Genomic DNA, 21504 nt, shown 5'->3' on the forward strand with positions numbered 1-21504 from the left:
TAATGAACACTGGCAAGAGATGACATTCTTAACGAAATTGACAGCAGTTGCAATAAGTGGTTATTACTAGAAGGAACAAACTCTGACTTTTTATTGTCTTCATTTCTTTGTGTGCACAGGTAGGGGAAGCCTCAAGTGTCTCACTAGGTCAGACAGAAACCGACAGTAAATGGCAATTTCCTACAGAAAAAAAATCATTGGTTAAGTTGGTCAGGAGCTCTCAGAGCCAAAGCCCTTACTGGCTGACAGGCGTGGTTCAAGCACTCAGAGGTTACTGGAGCAGTGGTTACCAAAAAGTCGAACTTCCATGGGTTGTGGGCTAGGGGCCGCTCCTGGAGCGGCTGGTTAGGCGAGGCAGTGTCCTGGGGCGCATCCTTGCAGCAGGACGCACGGGGAGAGCGTTGCACAGCTCAGCCCCACGGCACGGCCCTCTCGGACTTTTGTCTTGGCTCTGGAAGACCCGTGATTCAGTGTAAAAAAGGAATCCTTAATTTCTACAAATCTGAGTACTCTGCCTTCCAACAACACCTGCTTTTACAAGCATAAATGTTAAACCCCAGAAGCTGCAAGTACTTTGTTGGCCCTATTCCTCAATGGGCTCCACCCAGAGCTGGGTCATCCAGTTAAAACACAGAAGGTATGTTGAAAAGCTACCTATTTAACTAGATTGTTTTCCAAACTACGACTTCCAGGAATTCAACTGATTATTTTGAACAGATTTCTGAACTTGTTCCTAAGCTCATCTGGGTATTTCCTTGTAAAACACTGTAGTGAATTCCTATAATTTTATGCAGTGTGGATATCTGTTTTTGAATCTTTCTCATTGGCCCATCTAACTGACACACTTGAACCTAATTCTTCTTCTCATCAGGGATCTCCTAGAGAGTGGCTGCCTTGATAAACCTGTCTGGCCAGGGGTAGGGATTACAGCTACTTTTCAGAGAGAAACTTCAAGACCAAATTAGAGAAAAATGCAACAAACCCAATTGTAGCAAAAATGGATATTTTGTCCACTCAGATGAGCTTTAAAAACATTCACACCTAAAACCCAGTCCATAGCCTCCATAAAATTGATCTATGATAATAGGCACAATGCCCCTAAAGCTTTTTTTGTTTTGCTTTGTTTTTGAGACAGAGTCTCACTCTGTTGCCCAGGCTGGAGTGCAGTGGTACGCTCTTGGCTCACTGCAACCTCCGTCTCCTGGGTTCAAGAGATTCTCCTTCCTTAGCCTCCTGAGTAGCTGGGATTACAGGCCCACACCACCACACCCAGCTAATTTTTGTAATTTTTAGTAGAGATGGGTTTTCAATATGTTGGCCAGGCTGGTCTCAAACTCCTGACCTCAAATGATTCACCCGCCTCAGTCTCCCAAAGTGCTAGGATTACAGGTGTGAGCCACTGCACCTGGCCCCTAAAGCTCTTTTTTAAAGATAAAATTAAATTAAAACTAACTCAAATACCTTATATAATAGTATGATGTGCTAGATAGTTCATGTGATCTGAGTTTCTACACAGTCAATAAAAATCATCGTTGGTAAACAAAGTTAGTTTTAAACTTGTTGGTAAAATAAAAACAGGAATATCTTCAGATTTATCAGCATTGGTTATAGTACTGATAGGGACAGGAGGCAGGGAAATTCTAGGCAGAAGAGGGCAGGTCCTGGTGAGGGCCCCACCCTCCAGCCGAAAAGCTTGGAACCATGGCCCAAAGTGAGAACTTCCATCCCTGTTTTCCACCTTAAATGTTGCCTTTTCCAAAACCACCCATGGCTCACCCCACCCCATATCGTGTGCCCATAAAACCCCAGAACTCAGTCGGCAGAGAGAAGCAGCAGCTGGACATTGGAGACTACAGTTGCACGTTGGAGAGAAATGGCTTGACTTCAGAGGAACAGCTTGATGGTGTAAGTTCGGAGAAGAATCTGGCCAGAGACAGCCAAACTTTGAGGGAAGATTACCTTCCCACCCTGTCCCCTTTTCAGCTCCCCTTCGCACTGAGAACCACCTCTATCAGCAGGAAAATCCCCCACATTTACCATCCTTCAATTCGTTCCTGCCACCTCATTTCTCCTGGACACTGGACAAGAACTCAGGAACCACGAGTGCAGATGCAAAAGGCTGTCACACTGGGCCTTTGCCGTCGCTGGTGGAAGGCAGCCACCTGATGCGAAAAGGCAGCAGGTCCCCTGAGCTGTTAACACTTAAGCCACCCGCAGGCAGCAGAACTAAAAGAGCACTGCGACACTCCCTCTGGGGCTTCAGGGGTGGCAGGCACCTCCCTAGACACTGCCTGGGGCCAGTACAGAGTTGGCTCCTGTGGGCACCCAAAAGCACTGGCCCCGGCTCCTGTACCCATTCACCTGGGCACCCTCTGCCGCAAGGGTTGAAATGCAGTGGGTCCAAGTGAGTGGAGTTCGTTCCCGCAGGTGCCGGAGCAGCCGGGTGACCCCAGCGCTCCTGTACACTCCAGTTCCCACCTCATTCACTCGTGCAGTCCCTCCCACGAGGAGATGAGAGTCGTGGGCTGAGTAAACAGGGCACCCCCTTTGTGGGGCTTGTGAAGGGGTCAGGGAAATATCCTGCTTCAGTACACACATACATATATTTTTAATACCTAGAGCTACTAGTCAAATAAGATTGTTATCGCCTAGGTATTTAAAAGAGCCGGGGGCGGGGAACCACGTTTAACTTGTAACTTTTATTCTCAGCTTCCGTACTATTTTTGGTATTTGCTTGGTTTGTCTGTGGACTGAACTGTGTGGGCTGGGTGCTGGCTCCCCTGAAACCTTATGCACATGCTGCTGCAAGCTTACGTGTTCAGTTCTGAGCCTCTGGATTCTGGGATCTGGACTGGTGGCCATGGTGAAGCCTGAGCACACATGTGTATCCCAGCACCTGGGCCACCAGCTGCAGGGCAGGGTCTAGACAAGTATAGGCCCATCCTGTGGCCAGTGTCACAGAGGCCTTGATGAAGGCAAAGCTGGCTAATGCAGGGTTAGCTTGGTCTTGCTTTTTCAAAAATAACTTCTATGGCTAGCTTTGTTTTCCATGAGCAATTCAAATATAATTATTAAGAATTAGTAAATTAGGTAAATGGAATAAACATTTCTAAGTAAACTTGTCCTAGGTTCAAATATTTTTAAAAATAATTTAAAATCTTAAAGTCATGTTATACTAAGTTAAATAATAGATCATTATGAAATATCTGAGTCATTTCTAAATAAGTTAAGGTACTGAAAGATTAATAGGCGTAAGTTCAAGTTTATATAATTTGGCATTTTGTTTTTATATGTTATTTTAAAAAGCAAAATTTATTTGGAATTGCTAAAAAGCATAAAAAGATTCTAAAAAGCTAATGTTTCTAATAATTGTAAAATGTATATTCATAAATTATTAGTGCAAACAGTCAAAATTGCTTACTTCTAGGTTTTCAGTAAAAATTAAGGCTAATGAGTTAAAATTACAATTAATATATTTAATGAAAACTACCAAAATAAGAGGACCAATTCTATATGCAAAATATACAAGCAAAGCAAGATGTATTTCTGACGAAAAAAGTTACAAAAAATGAAAAATATGTGTTTTGTTTAGAAAAGTAATTTTATCTAGTTTAGAGGGCATTTAAAGATCATTTCAGAATAAATAATTTTTGAATATTATATATTATATTAAATAGATAAAATAGTTGAAAAAGGAGAAAATAGCAGAGGATCTTATGTGGTTAAACTAAGATTAAATAAATGTATTATAAGAGAAGAGATAATAAAGGATTTTTGTTTCCTTTTGAGTAAGCTACAAAAGAAAAAAGAAGAGAGAGAAAGAAAAAAATATTCCATGCACATCACACTGTCCTTATTAGATCTTTTGTTTAAATAAGTGGGCATTTTTCTCACAAGGATCTGTGATGCTATTTTTGATCAAATGTTTCCAACCTTTATTTTGGCAACCTTCCCTAAACCAAAATTAAGTCTTTTTGACCTCAAAGTAACTTTTAGACGTTATGGAAGGGCCCCTGGAAATCCAAGAAAGACATTAAATTAGACTTATTTGATATGTTAAATTATATGACAAACGTTGTCAAATAAGAAATGATGTTTAACCTTCTTTGAGGTTATGTTTGTGTGAATATGTTATTGACATATGTGTTCCAAAATTGTAAGAGATTCCTAGAAATCCTGGAAATTATGTTTTTGTATATGTTATCAGTCACAAGGCTAATGTTAAAATGTGTACCACAGAGAGAGCCAAACTTTCTTGATAGTTGCATCATTATTACTGTGAATTCCTATCATATCTTTTACCATAGCCATTTCAAGTCTTATCATACACAGTTAATTGCTTTATTTTGATGTGTTTTTTCTGAAAGCTCTTTGCAAGTGATTAGAATCCTAAAATGTTGTGTCTTCAAGGAAATATACGGAAAGAACGAAAAGAATTCTAACTTTGAGTTCATACCATTGGACTGAGTTTCCATAACTTGAATGGAAAAACTGGACTCAAAATCCTAACTAATATTGGCAGAACAAGAATTAATTACATCGGACTGAACTAACAAAGCACTATGACATTTTAGTGACTTTTTGTTTGAAACATATTTTTATGTTTTTATCCCCATTGTTAAGGAAACTCTTTTACACTCTCTGTAGCTTGCAGCAATTTGCTAACATATATTTTTACGAGCAAAATTGAAACATTTACCTTTGTCCCTACCTGATCCCTCCAAAATTTGGCAACTGCGAGTGTTCTAGTTTTAAGGCAAAACAGTTATTTGTGTAAGTACAGTCCTGAGGGTGAGTCCTTGGCTTGGCTCCTGACACCTGAGAGGCTGTTAGAAAGTCCAATCTGAGGTTCCTGATGAAAAAGTCACCTGACAAAGCCAATTGAAAAAGAGCCTATATGCTCGATCACTGTTCTTGCTATACTTATGTAAAAACTCATAAAGACTAAAGACTAAACTTTTCTTATAAACAAATTAGTCTTGTTTTATGACTTTTTGTTTGAAACATATTTTTTATGTTTTTTGATGGGGGACTAGAGAAATAAAAATTATATTTCAGAAGAAAACTCTAGTGTACCTGTTATTAGACTCTACCCCATTATTTTTGAGAGTTTACTATCTATCTACAATCTGGACCAGATCTTGAATTATTTTAGTTTCCTGCAATATCTGATTATGACTCTCCAAAGCAGTATTTGTAATTTTTCTCTACCCTTCCAGCTTGGAATCACTGAAATTAAAACTGCACTTTCCTGAAACCCTGCAGACTAAAACTGGATGGTTTGATATAGGCTTCAGAGAAATCACCACAGCAGTTTATATAGAAATAAACTTTGTGCCTGTTACTATGTGGGCCGCTTAGAAAGCTCACCAGATGCAAACTGCGAACCGGAAAAATCTGTCAGATTGCCACTGTCTGCTCTCATTCCATCTGAAGATGCTTCAAGTCTAACATCTGAAAATCTTGCCTGGCTGCCCTCTAGACCCAAAGGTTTATTTTCTTTTCTTTCCCTAGAAATGCCCTTTGCTACATATATGACTGTTCACACTATCTGGGGCCTGACTTCGGTGGAAGCCGGTCTGCAACACTGCTGCTGACATGAGACACAGCTGTCAACGGATGAGCTGAAAGGCCTGTTCCCAGGACTCAGAGTCCTGGGAACAGGCTCTCAGGGGACCGGGCACCATGGCTCACACCTGTAATCCCAGCACTTTGGGAGGCTTCGGCGGCAGATCACAAGGTTGAGACCAGCCTGGCTAACGTGGTGAAACCCGTTCTCTAGTAAAAGTACAAAAATTATCCGGGCGTGGTGGCGGGTGCCTGTCATCCCAGCTACTCTGGAGGCTGAGGCAGGAGAATGGCGTGAACTCAGGAGGCAGAGGTTGCAGTGAGCAGAGATTGTACCGCTGCACTCCAGCCTGGGCGACAGAGCGAGACTCAGTCTCAAAACGAACAAACAAACAAACTACTCGGGGGAGGTTTCAGACTGAAGAACGTTGAGGCTCAGGAAAATGATACTTCAAAGTGAAGACTGTAGAAGGAGCCTCAGAAGCCAAGTTTCCCTGTGACCTTCTCTCACCCTCCTGTCTCTCAGCCCCAATCTCCCCTGAGGCCAGCCACAGAAACTGGAATCCCTCTGCCCCAAGCAGTGTCATAGAAACCGGAGTTCCTTTTCCCCAAAGCCAACGTGTAACCTGAAGGCACTTTCACTTTTGGCTGTTTTTCTGTGTAAGAATTGGCCAGAAAAATTTCCCGACCTATCTTAGGTAATTGTAGGTAATAGGCCGCCCATTACAGAAAGGGCCTGCCTGACACCTGGGAGGAGGGAAAGGTGCACAGAGAGGCCGAGAAAAACCTGAACGGACAGGCCTGACCGAGTGTCCCTGTTTAGCCTGTTACCATTACATCATTTCCTTCCGTCCACCCACATTTCTGCATGACTGTCCCTGCTCCCTGAAACCTGAGCAGAAATTCGGAGTGTCCCTGGTACCTTTGGGTCTTCATTCTGATGGCTCCTGTGTCCTGTAAAACTATGGTCAGGTATATTTGTTGGGCTTTTCTCTTGTTAATCTTTGTGTCAGAGGTGTCCGTTGTGACCCTTATGACAGGGAGGAAAGGGGTCACTCCTTTTCTGCTGCTACAACGGGAAGTGCTGTGGCTCAGAAACCCGCACTCCAGCATGTGGTCCTTTGACATGTTGAACTAAGAAGCAACCTCAAGATCTCTCTGATCTACCCCTCACCCGCTATCTCTCAATGTGTGTCTCTCCCAAGGAACAAGATGAAGTTGTTCTCTGAGGATCCTTTATCTTCCCAGAAACCAGACCAGCCAAAAGAACACAACTGGCTTCCCTGAGTTCCATTAACTGCACTCACATCACAGGAAGAAAGACTGAAGTCCGTCAACACGCCTGGGTACACTTTTATCACAAACCATTGCCTACTCTCCAGGCACAACACACCTTGTCCCAAGCCATCGTATGTTCTCCAAGTCCATTCATCTTCCCCTAAAAATCATTCACTGTCCCTCAAATCGCCACATTTATTGTATGAAGAGGGGTATCTAAGCATCTGTACCCCACTGGGTAATCATTCTGCAATTCCCCGGTGCTATACATGTTAAAATAGAAATGTGTGTGCCTTTTCTCCTAGTAATCTGCCTTTTTTTTTTTTTTTTTTTTGAGACTGAGTCTGGCTCTGTTGCCCAGGTTGTAGTGCAGCGGTGTGATCTCAGCTCACTGAAACCTCAGCCTCCCAGGTTCAAGCGGTTCTCCTGCCTCAGCCTCCTGAGTAGCTGGGATTACAGGCGTGTGCCACCACGCCCAGCTAATTTTAATACTTTTAGTAGAGATGGGGTTTCACCACGCTGGCCAGGCTGGTCTCTAAGTCTTGACTTCAGGTGATCCACCCGCCTCGGCCTCCCAAAGTGCTGGGATTACAGAGGTACACCACTGCACCCGGCCTAATCTGCTTTTTGTGTGTTCATTTTCAGTGACCCTTCAGAGGGCAAAGAGAAAGTTGTCCTGTGCCTCCTCCAGAAGTTTGGTTGACGGATAATTTATTTTTTATTTTATTTTATTTTATTTTTTAAATTTATTTATTATTATTATACTTTAAGTTGTAGGGTACATGTGCATAACATGCAGGTTTGTTACATATGTATACTTGTGCCATGTTGGTGTGCTGCACCCATCAACTCGTCATTTACATCAGGTATAAATCCCAATGCAATCCCTCCCCACTCCCCACTCCCCCCTCCCCATGACAGGCCCCTGTGTGTGATGTTCCCCTTCCTGAGTCCAAGTGATCTCATTGTTCAGTTCCCACCTGTGAGTGAGAACATGCAGTGTTTGGTTTTCTGTTCTTGTGATAGTTTGCTGAGAATGATGGTTTCCAGCTGCATCCATGTCCCTACAAAGGACACAAACTCATCCTTTTTGATGGCTGCATAGTATTCCATGGTGTATATGTGCCACATTTTCTTAATCCAATCTGTCACTGATGGACATTTGGGTTGATTCCAAGTCTTTGCTATTGTGAATAGTGCTGCAATAAACATACGTGTGCATGTGTCTTTATAGCAGCATAATTTATAATCCTTTGGGTATATACCCAGTAATGGGATGGCTGGGTCATATGGTACATCTAGTTCTAGATCCTTGAGGAATCGCCATACTGTTTTCCATAATGGTTGAACTAGTTTACAATCCCACCAACAGTGTAAAAGTGTTCCTATTTCTCCACATCCTCTCCAGCACCTGTTGTTTCCTGACTTTTTAATGATCGCCATTCTAACTGGTGTGAGATGGTATCTCATTGTGGTTTTGATTTGCATTTCTCTGATGGCCAGTGATGATAATTTATTTTTATCAGAGACTAAACTCACATTTGATAACATGGTTTAGTGTAAAACATCTGCGTTCCCCATGAATTACTTGTAGAGATATAAGTGTTTTATTTCCTCCTACCTATTGCCCAGAAGAGCTAACGTGAATGAAGCAATTTATAACAAAAGGCCGTATTTTTATCTGAACTCTGGTCTAATGGATGCTTTCATGTGAATAAGCATCAGAAGGTTCAACTTTCATGAAAATAAATGAATGAAGTAGGTCAAGGTGGTAAATCTAGACCAATAAGGGTAGCTGTTAAGGCACTTCTAAAACAAGGCATTTCAGCTCTAGTAAGCAGATCCCAGCCCACTGCATTGTGTTTGAGATCTGCAGCTGAACATGGCTTTGAAGTGAGAAGACAAAGGCAATGACAGACTCAAAAGAATGAAACTCCAGCGTACAGTGAGAAAGTGTGCTGAGGAAAGGGGCTCCCTTTTTATCGCATTGGTTAATTCTCCAAAGTGTCTTTTATATCCCTGGTTTTCGAATTGGAATTGGCAGTTAAAGCTTGTATTTAAAAACTTTAGAGATTTCATTGCTGTAAATCCGTATAGTCAAGTTTGTGCTGGAGATGTACAAACTTAATTAAATAGGAAGTCTGCCATTTTGTTAGCTATTGCATTTCCATATAGCATAAGAAGTTATCCAATTACTTTCTAAAAGCAAAGATGTAAGAAAAAGTCTGTAATCACTCCTGGCAAACCCAATTGAAGCAGATTAGATTTATAAGAAGTATGCTCATGTGTATCACATAGGCATAGGAAGAGCTAACTAGAGAGACAGTCCTCCAATCTGGGTGTGTTCTATAGAGTGGAGCGTCTGGGAGGGACAGAATGGGTGATACTGCAGGATCACAGGATGGCTCAGTATCTTCTTCCTACTAGTTATTCCTTCTGATTTCCCTTTCTAAACCTCAGAATCCACAGTGCCACACAAATTTGGGTACCAATGTGAAATTTTCAATGTTTAATGAATAAACAAATGAACAATTAAATGATCAAATAGAAATACAAATATTAGCTGTGAAAAAGACTGTTTTATAATAAGTTAGCCTTGTAGATTGTATTCTGAAGTTCAAGATACTCTACATGCTAAAGAATGCTTATTTTATTTCTTAACCAAAAAGTTGAATTTACAAAATTTTTTCTGTGACTGCCAAATCCTGTGGATCTGTACAGTTGAATCAACTATTGTTATCTTCTCAAAATTCCTCAACAGGCACCAAATGTGTGTTTTAACATTTTTTATTAACTTTGACTTCGGTTATTGAAAAGTCACTAAGAAGAAAAATTTAATTTGTTTTTAAATTCTATAAAATGATTTTGGTGGTAAAGTGTTAAGGATGTTTTACTTCACTGGTTCTTTTATATTTATGGTTGAGTTTTAAATTTATTTTAAAATAATTATAGTTATTTTGGAGAAAAATATGCTGACCATATTTGTATATTGCTCTTGAATGTCATTTTATTTTTTTCTTATCACTTCAGAATTTCAAATAATGCTTCTTGGATGTTTTAGTATTGATTTTAAGATCTGTTATTTTCTCTGAAGTGCCTCTAACAAGAAAGTGACTGAAATTGGTGAGTCAGAAGGAGAATGCCAGTGAACTTAACTATACTCAGGATTCCAGAGGAAATTCAAATTTTTACATTGAAGCCAGAGGTGATCATGTAAATTAAGCTGGACCTAAATAATAAAATGCTCAGACACTAGGAATTTTTATTGCCTTCTATAATTTGCAAAGTATCCTACCAAAAATACAGAATAAACTATTACACTTACCTAAGATATAAAAAAGAAATAGGTGAAAGAACTACAGTTTGAGAAATGAAAAAATTATAAAGCATTTTGTAAAGAGCACTGCTATATCATAGATTTGCTTCGCACTAAAAATGTTTAAAGGTTTACAAATATTTGATTAAAATAGCGTTGGTAGTGTGGCAGGTAGAGTTGAGAAGGTTGAGATTCTAAATATTTATGTTACTTACTCCAGAGTTATTCATTTGGTAAATGGTGGAACAAGCATTAGAATTAAAGTTTTGGGATGTCTATAGTTTCTATGTACAATTTAGAAGGAAACTGGGCAGCCCTTGGTTGTAACTATAGTTCCACCTGTGACTATCCAAAGCATTCCACATAATTTTTCTAAGTTCCTGGAGCTTCCTTTGTCTGCCTCCAAGATTCTATTCCAACATGATCTGCTTCTGTTCTTTCCGTGACGTTGACAAGAAGGCTAACCTCTTCACCCCTCTCTAAAAATTCTGTTCCCAGCAAATATTCCATACGTTTTGTGTCTTTACTGATGATTTGGTGAGAGGCCCTTTGCCGTCTTACTACCAGCTTTCTCTGAATTCCTGATCTCTTCCTCTGCCTCCACAGACAGCAAAATTACCTCCCGTCCCCAAAAAGTTCCTCCCATATTAAGTGCTAAGGAGACTTTTCAAGGAATGTTTTACAAAGGAAATTCTTAGCCATGACCACGCAAGAAATTCTAATAGACAATTTAAATATGTTATTGAAATACATTATGTTTCTGACATTATACATGTAACATTATACATGCTTCTTTAGAATGACATACTTCTCTAATTTTCATTGCTTCCAAAGTCTCAAGTTTTTTAACTAGAAAACAAATTCAGTATGAAGACCAAATTAGTAAGATTATTTATTGTAGAAGACAAGCACTTAAATGAGAAAAGTAGACTTTTTTCTCTTGGATTAGAAATTTTATCATTTAAAATTTGTAAATTTTATTGAAAAATGTTTATAAGTAAATATTTTAACAGTATAGAAAATTATATAGGAAAAAATAAGTTTCATCTCCACATCTTAAACCCTCCAATTTTGCCCCCCAGAGGCAACCATCATCAGTAGATTATTTTCTTGTACATCTTTCTAAAAGGTATAAATATTTCTTTTTTTAACGTAAATGGGTTCCTTTTTTCACACTGCTTTACATCTTGCATTTTCTCCACTTATCATTAGCACATAAAGACTTACAAGTCTACCTTATTTTGATATTTTGTTATAATTTTTATTCTCATTACAGTTAGTGGATGTACATGAAAAGTTGTATTCAGCAATTATGAAAACAGGGATTTATGCCATTTCCTGTTTGCTGGAGGCAATCATATTAAAGTTAGCTCTTCTAGTGTTTACTTCCTCACCTCTGTTTATATTTCCACTTCTTGATATTTCAGTTTTAGGCATTAAATATTGACTTCTCCCTTTGGAAGGTGAGGATTTATTTCTCTTTCAATCGTACGGCCTATACCCACCATGCACATACACTTGCAGTCAGCTAGATACAAATATTATACTTTTGCTTATATCAATATTCAGTGCTTTTATAACTCTGGCTAAGTCAAAACTACTGAAGCCCGAATCATGAAGTTTACTACGATTACTTTGTCTTCCTACTCAACAAAAGTGTCTTTTTTGTTACTCAGTTGTTTATATACTTATAATTAGTACAGCCTAGAGCCCTCTCCCAATTGTATAAGCCTTTTCTCAAAAATCTCAAATATATTATATATGCTATCAATTATGTCTTCCTGAAACTCTTCCTCCTTTTGACCTGATGCAATCTGGACTGACAGCTCCCTAGATCTGCTTGTTGTCTTTATTTTGAAATGTCTCCAAGACCATTCTGCAGGGTGAGCAGATCCTTGAACTTTTCATTTTGTAGGATCCCAGTTTCTGAATCCCAAGCCTTGTCTTTTTTGTTTTATTCGCTTGTTTTGGTGTGACACATTTTGCAAGAGACTCCTGAGAAAAGGTTCTTGAGATGGAAATTTTAAGGACCTTTCAAATCCAGGGAAAAGTATGTCTTATCTAAAGTCTTAGAGATATTTTGGCTAGGTATGGAATTCCAAATTGGAAATCATTTTCACTCAGAACTTCAAAGACATTTTTCCATTGTCTTTCAGCTTCTAGTATTGTTATTGAGAAAAATACCATCCAAATTCTTGATCCTTTATATGAAATTCATAGTTATCTTTCTAAAAGTTTAAAGAACTTTTTCTTTTCTTTTTTTTTTTTAAGAGGCAGGGTCTTGATTCATTTAAGGCCAACGGCAGCCTCAAACTCCTAGGCTCAAGTGATCCTCCAACCTCAGCCTCCCTAGTAGGAGGAACTACAAGCCTGCCTCACCATACCTGACTAATTTTTTAATTTTAATTTTTTTGTAGTGATGAGGATCTTGCTATGCTGCCCAGGCTGGTCTCAAACTCCTGGCCTCAAGTCATTCTCCCACCTTAGCCTCCCAGAATGCTGGAATTATCAGAATGAGCTATCTCACCAAGCCAAGAACGTTCTTTATTTTTAATTTTCTGAAATTCCACAACCACGAGTCAATTGTGTGTCTTAAGGTCATATGTCTATTCTGGAAACTCGTGAGAACTTTCTAAAAATTATTTTTTATGGTTTTCTTCCTTTTGTTTTCTTAATTGTTTCTTGCTAGAACTCCTGTTATCCAGATGTTGAATTCCTAGACTATACCTCCAATTTTCTTATCGTTTTTCTTACAGTTTTCCATATTTTGCCCTTTTACTCAACTTTCAAGGATATTTCCTCAACTCTGTCTTCCAATTCTTCTACTGAATTTTCCAAGAGCTTTTTATGTTCCATAGATTTCTTTCATACAGTTGCTTTTGGTTATTTCAAAGAAAAGTATAGTCAGTCTTCACTTTGTGTGATAGCACAGGATTGTAAAACTGACCATGCAAGCCGAAACCATGAAAAGCATCTCGATAATCAATGAGAAAAATGACAGTTGTTCTGTGGGCTTTAATAATTTTCCTATAACATTAAAAACGCTCTTACTATCAGTTATAAATGCATAGGGAAATAAAAATAACGAAACTAATATTTACTGAGTACGCTGTAATTAAAGCATTGAAAACATGGAAAATTAGTTATTTCTTTCTTGGAACAGAGCTTGTCCCCTTCTCATGATGTGAATTAAAATACTAAAGGAGCATCTTTCCCACATGTTGGGAAATTGTCATCCTCCCTTCTAAGTTTGGAGTAGCTTCCCACCATCATTTCTCCTTTGTGCTTTCAGCTGTCAATGTCATGAAATGTCTCCAAGAGGTTTTTTTTTTTTTTTTTGAGATACAGTCTCACTCTGTCGCCCAGGCTGGAGTGCAGTGGCGCCATCTCGGCTCACTGCAACCTCCACCTCCTGAGTTCAAGTGATTCTCCTGCCTCAGCCTCCCTAGTAGCTGGGATTACAGGTGTGCGCCACCACGCCCAGCTCTTTCGTATTTTTAGTAGAGACAGGGTTTCACGATGTTGGCCAGGCTGGTCTCAAACTCCTGACCTCAAGAGATCCACCTGCCTTGGCCTCCCAAAGTGCTGGGATTATAGGCGTGAGCCACTGTGCCCGGCCCCAAGAATTCTTTAGTGTAAATTATTTTGTCAGGATCGCTTCCTCTGGGACATTTTCGTCTTTTTCATCACAAACACTTTTATTCGCATAGAATATTTGACAACGATCATGCCCCTGTGTTTAACCAGTCCTTGGAATCTAGGTGCACGTTTCAGAGCAGGACACCTTTTTGCTCTGGCAGCTTCACAAGTTGGCTTAACATTAATCAGTTTCTGCCAACTTTTGAAACCAGATTTTTCTGGCAGTAAAAAGTGTCTTCTTCGGCTGGGTGTAGTGGCTCAAGCCTGTAATCCCAGCACTTTGGGAGGCCGAGGCAGGTGGATCACGAGGCCAGGAGATCGAGACCATCCTGGCTAACACGGTGAAACCCCGTCTCTACTAAAAATACAAAAAATTAGCCGGGCGAGGTGGCGGTGCCTGTGGCCCCAGCTACTCGGGAGACTGAGGCAGGAGAATGGCGGGAACCCGGGAGGTGGAGCTTGCAGTGAGCCGAGATGGGGCCACTGCACTCCAGCCTGGGTGACAGAGCGAGACTCTGTCTTTAAAAAAAAAAGAGTGTCTTCTTCCTTTCTTCTGTAATTGCCATTTTCTTTTCAGATGGGAAGGAACATCAACACTTTGACCTGAATATTAGCCGAGTGACTTTTCAAAAATTGCAGTCTTCAATCCAACCAGAGTGCTTTCCTTCCTTCGTGCAATTTAAAAAGATGTTAAAGAAACTTTGCCTTTTAAAAAAGTATTGATTAGGCTTCTGCAGTATGGTTTATTCAAAGCTAGGTCCCTTCAAATCTTAAACTTTGCTATTCCCATTTTAAAATCTTCTAATCATCTCCAATTTCATTTCCCATAAAATTGTTTATTTCTTTGCTGCACTTTCATCTGTGCTGGTGAATTCCCTCTTTTCATGATCCATTCTTGTGAAATGTTGCATGGGTGCACCACTGGGAGACAAGGAGGCAAGTCAACAACACACTGGGTGCAACAACTCAACAACAACAACGTACATGAGCTGACAGGCATACCTTAGCCAGTCACTGACAGGCTTTGAAGAAGTGCTGTGATTGGCCACTGATCATGATGTGCATGTATTATTATTTAGTGACTGTGGGTGGAAGAGCTAAAAGAGTTTGCATACTGCATAATCACTCGTGGTTAACACGCCATGGTAACTGAAATTTGAACTGTATTGCTGGAAGACTGGTGCTATCAACTACACTGTGTAGGTGATATTTGTAAATACTGGAACCATGCAGAGTGAGAACTGCCTGCACATCTCTTATTTTGACAAGGCCATTAACGGTAGTGTTTAAACTGTTCTTCTCCCTGCACACCCATTGTTTCCGTCAGTTTACTTTTTTTCCATGTTTGCTTGTCTGTTTTTGCCTGTTTCTTTTTTGTTTGTTTTGTTCTCGCTTTAATGTTAGAGATTTGTCTGATCTGCTTACATGTAAGAGAGGGGCACCAAAATACATGTGTAGAGCTGATGAATGTGACCTGAACTTCTGGGAGATCTAGCCCAGCCATGTCGTAGAGAGTACCCTATAGGGATGCCTTTAAGTCTTATATTTTGGGATCGTGGGATCCCTGAAGCGCGCTCTTCACATCTTTTTTCTGGAGCCTATTCACCTTGCTACCTGGCTCCCAGGAGTTGAGTGGTGAAGGCCCAGGGTTTTTATATCTATTTCTCATTAACAGCAATATTTTTAGTTTGGTGCCTTTATTCCCAGCCATGCCAGTCCAGAGGCCCTCTGTTAGTTTCTTCAGAGAATAAACCTTCTGTGTTCTGTAGGGAGAATGATGGGCAGTCAGGACACCTGCCGTTGTTAGCCCCATTTTCATCTCTGCCAGTTCCAGAGCATATTGGGGCCGCTGACTTGGAAATGCTGCTGCTTCTTGACTCTCCCCATTGCTCGTTTGGGATCCAGCTCTCTCTGTCCAGCTACCACTCACCCATCTGCTTTCTTTTTCTAAATCGGGTTGCTGTTTTCTCCTATTTTCTTTGTCCTTGTGGGTTTATGGTTCTTAAAATAAAAACTTTATTGTCATTTGAGTGGGGCTTTGTGAGGGAGAAAGGGTTAAATGTAAGTGATCAATTTACCATCTTCCATTTGATGCCTCTCATTTTGAAAAAACAAAACAAAACTGTCTGGGTGTGGTGGCTTATGCCTGTAATCCCAGCACTTTGGGAGGTCGAGGCGCGTGGATCACCTGAGGTCAGGAGTTCAAGACCAGCCTGGCCAACATAGTGAAACCCCGTCTCTACTAAAAATGCAAAAATTAGCCGGGTGTGGTGGCAGGTGCCTGTAGTCCCAGCTGCTCGGGAGGCTGAGGCAGGAGAATTGCTTGAACCTGGGAAGTGGAGGGGGTAGTGCATGGAGGTCACACCACTGCACTGCAGCCTGGGCAGCAGAGCAAAACTCGGTCTCCAAACAAACAACAACAACAACAACAACAAAACAGAACGAACAAAACAAAACCCCAGTGGGGACTTCTCAATACCCTGTTTTAGGTCCTTGACCAAATTGAATCCAGTACATGGACAGGAGATGATGAAGGTGTACTTTTGTTCTTTTCTCGTTTCACTATCTTCATAGAGTAAAAGATTTGATTTTTCTTTCTGTTACTTGTCTTCTAGAGATGCTAAGGCAGGCTTTACTTTTTTGTCTGTCATTGGTCTTTACGTTTTTTATTATCAGAGCTATCTAAAATCAACCATAAATGTCATAAGAGCATTTTGTGTAAATGATTTATAACACTTTCTTGAGATGGCTTCAGTAGCCTTCTTCAACTACATCTCCTGGCATTTTTAATAAGCCTCTTAATAGATTCTGTCATCCCCATCTGTTTTGATTTAAGGTTGATTATTACAGACACGCCGCGCTGCAAGAAGCCACCTGATCACTTCAGTAGTGTGTTATGCATGCATTCAACTCCAGGTATTTTCAGGGAAGAATCATGAAGCCGCTCCTGTTAAATCATATCCCTTTTATTAGGTCTCTCCTGGTGGATTACGTAGAACTTTGGAAAATTAAACAGTAGACATGTTCATAGAAAATCATGTCACTGATTTTTAAAGCCAGCTCAATTTAACCTGCCACTGATTCCCTAATCAGCACTTCTCTGACTGTATCCCGAGGGAAAATATATTGAACGCAGCAGAAGGTTAAGGCAGAGGAGCTGGGCTAGATTGGGAAGCAGCCAATCAGATGGGGAGGGTCCAAAGATCTGATGCCTCCAGGCGAGCAGCGCCCAGCTGAGCTGGTTAGTCTCCTTTTATTGCGGATGAACACCACACACATGTTGTGAACGCTCCCTGGGTTGGCTGCAGCGACCAGGCAGACCCGGGAGCTGAGAATACAGGAATACCTGCCCAAGCAACTCATTCTGCACGGCAGCCGACGAGACAGCGATTTTCCTGTGCTGGAATGTGCCCATCCAAAGGTATCACTTCCTTTTCATTGAGTTTCTATATTTCTTAAGAATTACGGAAAGCAGAGATTGCTGATTCTGGAGGAAGATCACTGCTTCCTAGTAATGCTTTGTTCCTGTTCTCAGGCTAAGTGCCAGCTTTAAAACGGTTAACCTCTAGGGGAGAAGCTACTAAGCAGAATAAAGCAACACTTTACATTTTGCTTAAGCTGACTGTGCACAGACAGACCTTTTATTAGGATGGGTTCTTTGTTACTCTTGCTGTTGTTCGGAAGGTAAGCCGGTTACAAATGCAGCTTTCAACCTTCACCTTCTGCTACCTTTATAACTAGGGAGACCTGGGGGAAGCCCTGGGGTGGGAGTGGAGGGTCTAGTATCTCAAAGGTTGCTGCAATTTATCAGCCTCAGAGAGAAAAAGGGCCAAATTGCTCATCAAAGGTAGAGAAAGAGCATTTGGTTGGTATGAGGATTCTTCTGTACTTAGGACACAAGTTTTACAAAAAATGAACACTGCATATTTTCACTGTGCTTAATAATTAAGATGCCTTAATTATCATTTATAACTGACAGCTGGTGTGCTCGTCCAAAAGTCATCAGCGTGTTAGGCGCTCTTGTTTCAGTTGCCAAGGTAATTGGAAGGATAATTTAATATGTTAGAGTAACAAAAGACCCATGAGAAACATATTGCATTAGGTGAGGCATGAGATTGCTTGCTTTGTGGAGCGTTTATTTCTGAGAGTGAGTTCCTTCTTTTGTCTCTTGGCCCCATCAGTTATCTGTTAGTAGGAATAGCTATGCCAGAGACTTTCATCATGTGCCATACAGTTAAACTAACACAGTTGTTTATCTATACAGTAGGCAAGATTCAGTTTCTGTCTAAGACATTAAATTGTTAGTCATATGGAAAGATTTCCCCGGGAAGTTGTTCATTATCCTCTGTGGGACAAGTGACATCACACATCACCGGGTTATGAATGATGGCTTGAGAGAAAGTGTTTTCTCAGGGAGCAGAAGTGAATGCAAACAGTGCTCTGCTTCATTTTCTAGTGATCTCTAAGAAACATGGCCCATAGAAATGTTAAATGTCACAGCAAATTATCAGGGCTAATCTTTTATGGTATATTTGTGGAAGCTCTTATAAGTCATGCAGATGCTTTGTGTAGTTACTTTTTTTAAAAGAAGGGACCTTTTACGGCATTGATTATAGTTTCTAAACTGCTAGGCTGGTGGTATTGTTTTTTTTTTTTTTTTTTTGAGATGGAGTTTTGCTCTTGTTGGTCAGGCTGGAGTGCAATGGCAAGGTCTCTGCTCACTGCCACTTATCTGGTTCAAGCGATTCTCCTGCCTCAGACTCCTGAGTAGCTGGGATTACAGGCGCCCACCTCCACATCCTGCTAATTTTTGTATTTTTTAGTAGAGATGGGGTTTCACCATGTTGGCTAGTCTTGTCTCGAACTGAACTCCTGACCTCGTGATCTGCCTGCCTTGGCCTCCCAAAGTGCTGGGATTACAGGTGTGAGCCACTGCGCCTGGCCTAGCGTTCTCTCTCTTTAATAGCCAACATTTGAAAATAATGAGTGCGCAACAATAAGAGATGCTTCATTTATTCGTTCATTATTCATTTGTTTACTAATTATGGTCTGGTGAGTGAAAACACACTTTGCCTCTGTGACATCACCGATTATGCTGGCATATGATACAATTTGTGATTTTGTTTCTCAAAATATTTACAATGTACATAATTTTATTTGTAAAATATAAGCAAGTAAGATGAAAATGTACATCTAATATTTAAAAAGCCATTTATTTACATGTAATATAACTCACTATCAAGATAATACAAAGTTAAAATTCAAACTTTTAAGATTTAAAAATCAACTGTAAGATAAAAATAAGATTTTTTAAAATGTATGTGAGATTATTGTCTTACTATGTTTAAAAGGCATTGCTTTTGAGAAGGTGAATTGACCCATGAATCAGATGGTCATAGGGAGTCTGTTAGCAACCTCGATGAATGGCAATGGGAATGTAGAGTGGGTATTATTCTGCAGAAGAGAATACGGACGGAGCATATCTTGGACTATAAGAAGTGTCCTTATACCTGAGATATATAAAATCTATTTCTAGTAAAGCCAGAATAAAAAGAACAGGCAGATTATAATCTTTAAAAATAAAGTTAGCATCAATAAAACATTTCAGGACAGCAAGAGATGAGTTAACTTAGGGAATGGATTAAAGCCAAAGAAAGGCCGTCTCCCTCGAGGATGTCCTCCAGGCATGAGATAATGGACCAAGGCTGGCCTTGGACACGCACAGACCTGGCAGAAAGCCCAGCTCTGCGCCTACTCCCTGCCCACACCGGGTAGATGGGCCCTACTTGGGCGGCTTATGTGAGTTGTAAGAAATCCACATAATTATAAGCAGTTCACATAAATACAAGAAGGGTGTAATTATAAAGGTGTGACAAAATCGATTCCCACCTCACTGGGGATGATGGAGTTGACATGATTACTCCTGAGAAGAGGGCCTGGCTACGGAGGCAGCAACAGAAAGGCCCTTATTAGTGTCTTCGTCTCTGTCCTCACTCTCTCCAGTCTCTTTCATCTCTCAGCTGACGTTGAGACTTCTACCTTTTCGGAGTATTGCCTTGGATTTAATGCTTTGAAGCCTATACAAATGCAAACAGCCTTGGGAAGTACACTTTAACACGTGATCCCACCTTGGTGTCCTGGTGGGATGTGAGCACGGAGGCTGGTGGGAAATGCTCAGTAGAAGAGAGATTTTTCAAAAGGAAGGATGGGAATACTGGACCAAAATGATGCCAGTGAGAGAGGAAGGGCTGATTGGAGTCTGGGAAACATAAATATATATATATTTATATATTTGTATTTTTCTGTCACCCAGGCTGGAGTGCAATGGCGTGATCTCGGCTCGCTACAACCTCCGCCACCCGGGTTGAAAGGATTCTCCTGCATCAGCCTCCCTAGTAGCTGGGATTCAGGTGTGCGCCACTGCACCTGGCTGATTTTTGTGTTTTTAGTACAGACAGGGTTTCACTATGTTGGCCAGGCTGGTCTTGAACTCCTGACCTCAGGTGATCCACCCATCTCGGCCTCCAAGAGTGTTGGGATTACAGGCGTGAGCCACTGCGCCCGGCCTGGGAAACACTTGAAGAGACCAATGTAACTTAATAAATGCCCACAGGGAGACCAGGCTGACTAGGAACCTACAGGTGGGCTGTGGGCCAAAATGAAGTGTGAAGCTCAGGCTGCAACCTTAATGGGAACGTGACACACATACATTTTCTTTTTCTTGGCCACCTGTGAGGATGTTTGCTATGAGTGGTGACTCATGCTGTTTGTAGGAAGAATTTGTTTATTGGTTTGAAGGGGAATAAACGAGAGGAAAAAGAAATCAAATGTAAGGGACAGAACAACATTTTTTATTTTTTACCAGGAGAAGGCAGAATGTGAGGAGATAATGTGAGGAATGGCTTGCTTCAAAATTAATGCTGTCTGCATACATGCTGGACTTTGATCTCAACACAGAATGATACAGCCCCTGAGCAGGAATAATTTTCAAATTTGTGCAACCCTCCAGACTCTCCCTATTCAAGGGAACTGCACTGCATGCCTTGATTTTCTCAGACTTGAAATGAATCCCATATACTCCCACCTTTAGGGCTTAGGAGTGATTAAATCTAGAGAGGGTTGCATGCTACTTGAGGACCAAATACTCAGGGCACTGCCCAGGCTTGGGCAATGGGAGGGCCCCAATGTTCTCAGGTGACCTCTACCCACTAGCCCAGGCCTCAGTACCACCTTTAATCCCACTGAAATGCAAACACCTGGGGATGAAGTGACACTATAAAAAGCTATTTTGCTGGACTTGGTGGCTCACACCTATAATCCTAGCACTTTGGGAGGCCGAGGCTGGTTTATCACTTGAGGTCAAGAGTTTGAGACCAGCCTGGCCAACACACTGAAACCCTGTCTCTACTAAAAACACAACAAAAATTAGCCAGAAGTGGTGGCATGTGCCTGTAATCCCAGCTACTCGGGAGTCTGAGGCGGGAGGATGGCTTCAACCTGGGAGGTGGAGGTTGCGGTGAGCTGAGATCTTGCCATTGCACTCCAGCCTGGCAACAGAGTGAGACTCTATCAAAAAAAAAAAAAAAAAAAAGAAGCTATTTTAATCTTCTTCTACCACTTTTGATATTCTGTCATCTTTTTATAATTTTGGGGATGTTTGTTTCCTTTACCAGATTGGAATTCTTCCAAATAAAGAATAGAGT

General features: G+C 40.8%; 1 protein-coding gene across 5 annotated transcripts in view; it reads left to right on the plus strand.

Moving 5' to 3' along the window:
- The first annotated feature begins 17039 nt into the window (after positions 1 to 17039).
- Positions 17040 to 21504, plus strand: part of LOC105466558 (sorbin and SH3 domain containing 2) — a 379599-nt gene continuing 375134 nt past the window's right edge. For 4 of the 5 annotated variants that reach the window (XM_071092729.1, XM_071092733.1, XM_071092735.1 and 1 more), the window contains exon 1: positions 17045 to 17222. The gene's annotated coding sequence lies outside the window, so the exon portion shown is untranslated. Of the gene's footprint in view, positions 17223 to 21504 lie in introns of all 5 variants that reach the window. The other variant, XM_011715524.3, reaches the window with a different exon arrangement.

This window comes from Macaca nemestrina, chromosome 3 (genome assembly GCF_043159975.1).
Source record: "Macaca nemestrina isolate mMacNem1 chromosome 3, mMacNem.hap1, whole genome shotgun sequence".
In the NCBI taxonomy this organism is placed as follows: Eukaryota; Metazoa; Chordata; class Mammalia; order Primates; family Cercopithecidae; genus Macaca; species Macaca nemestrina.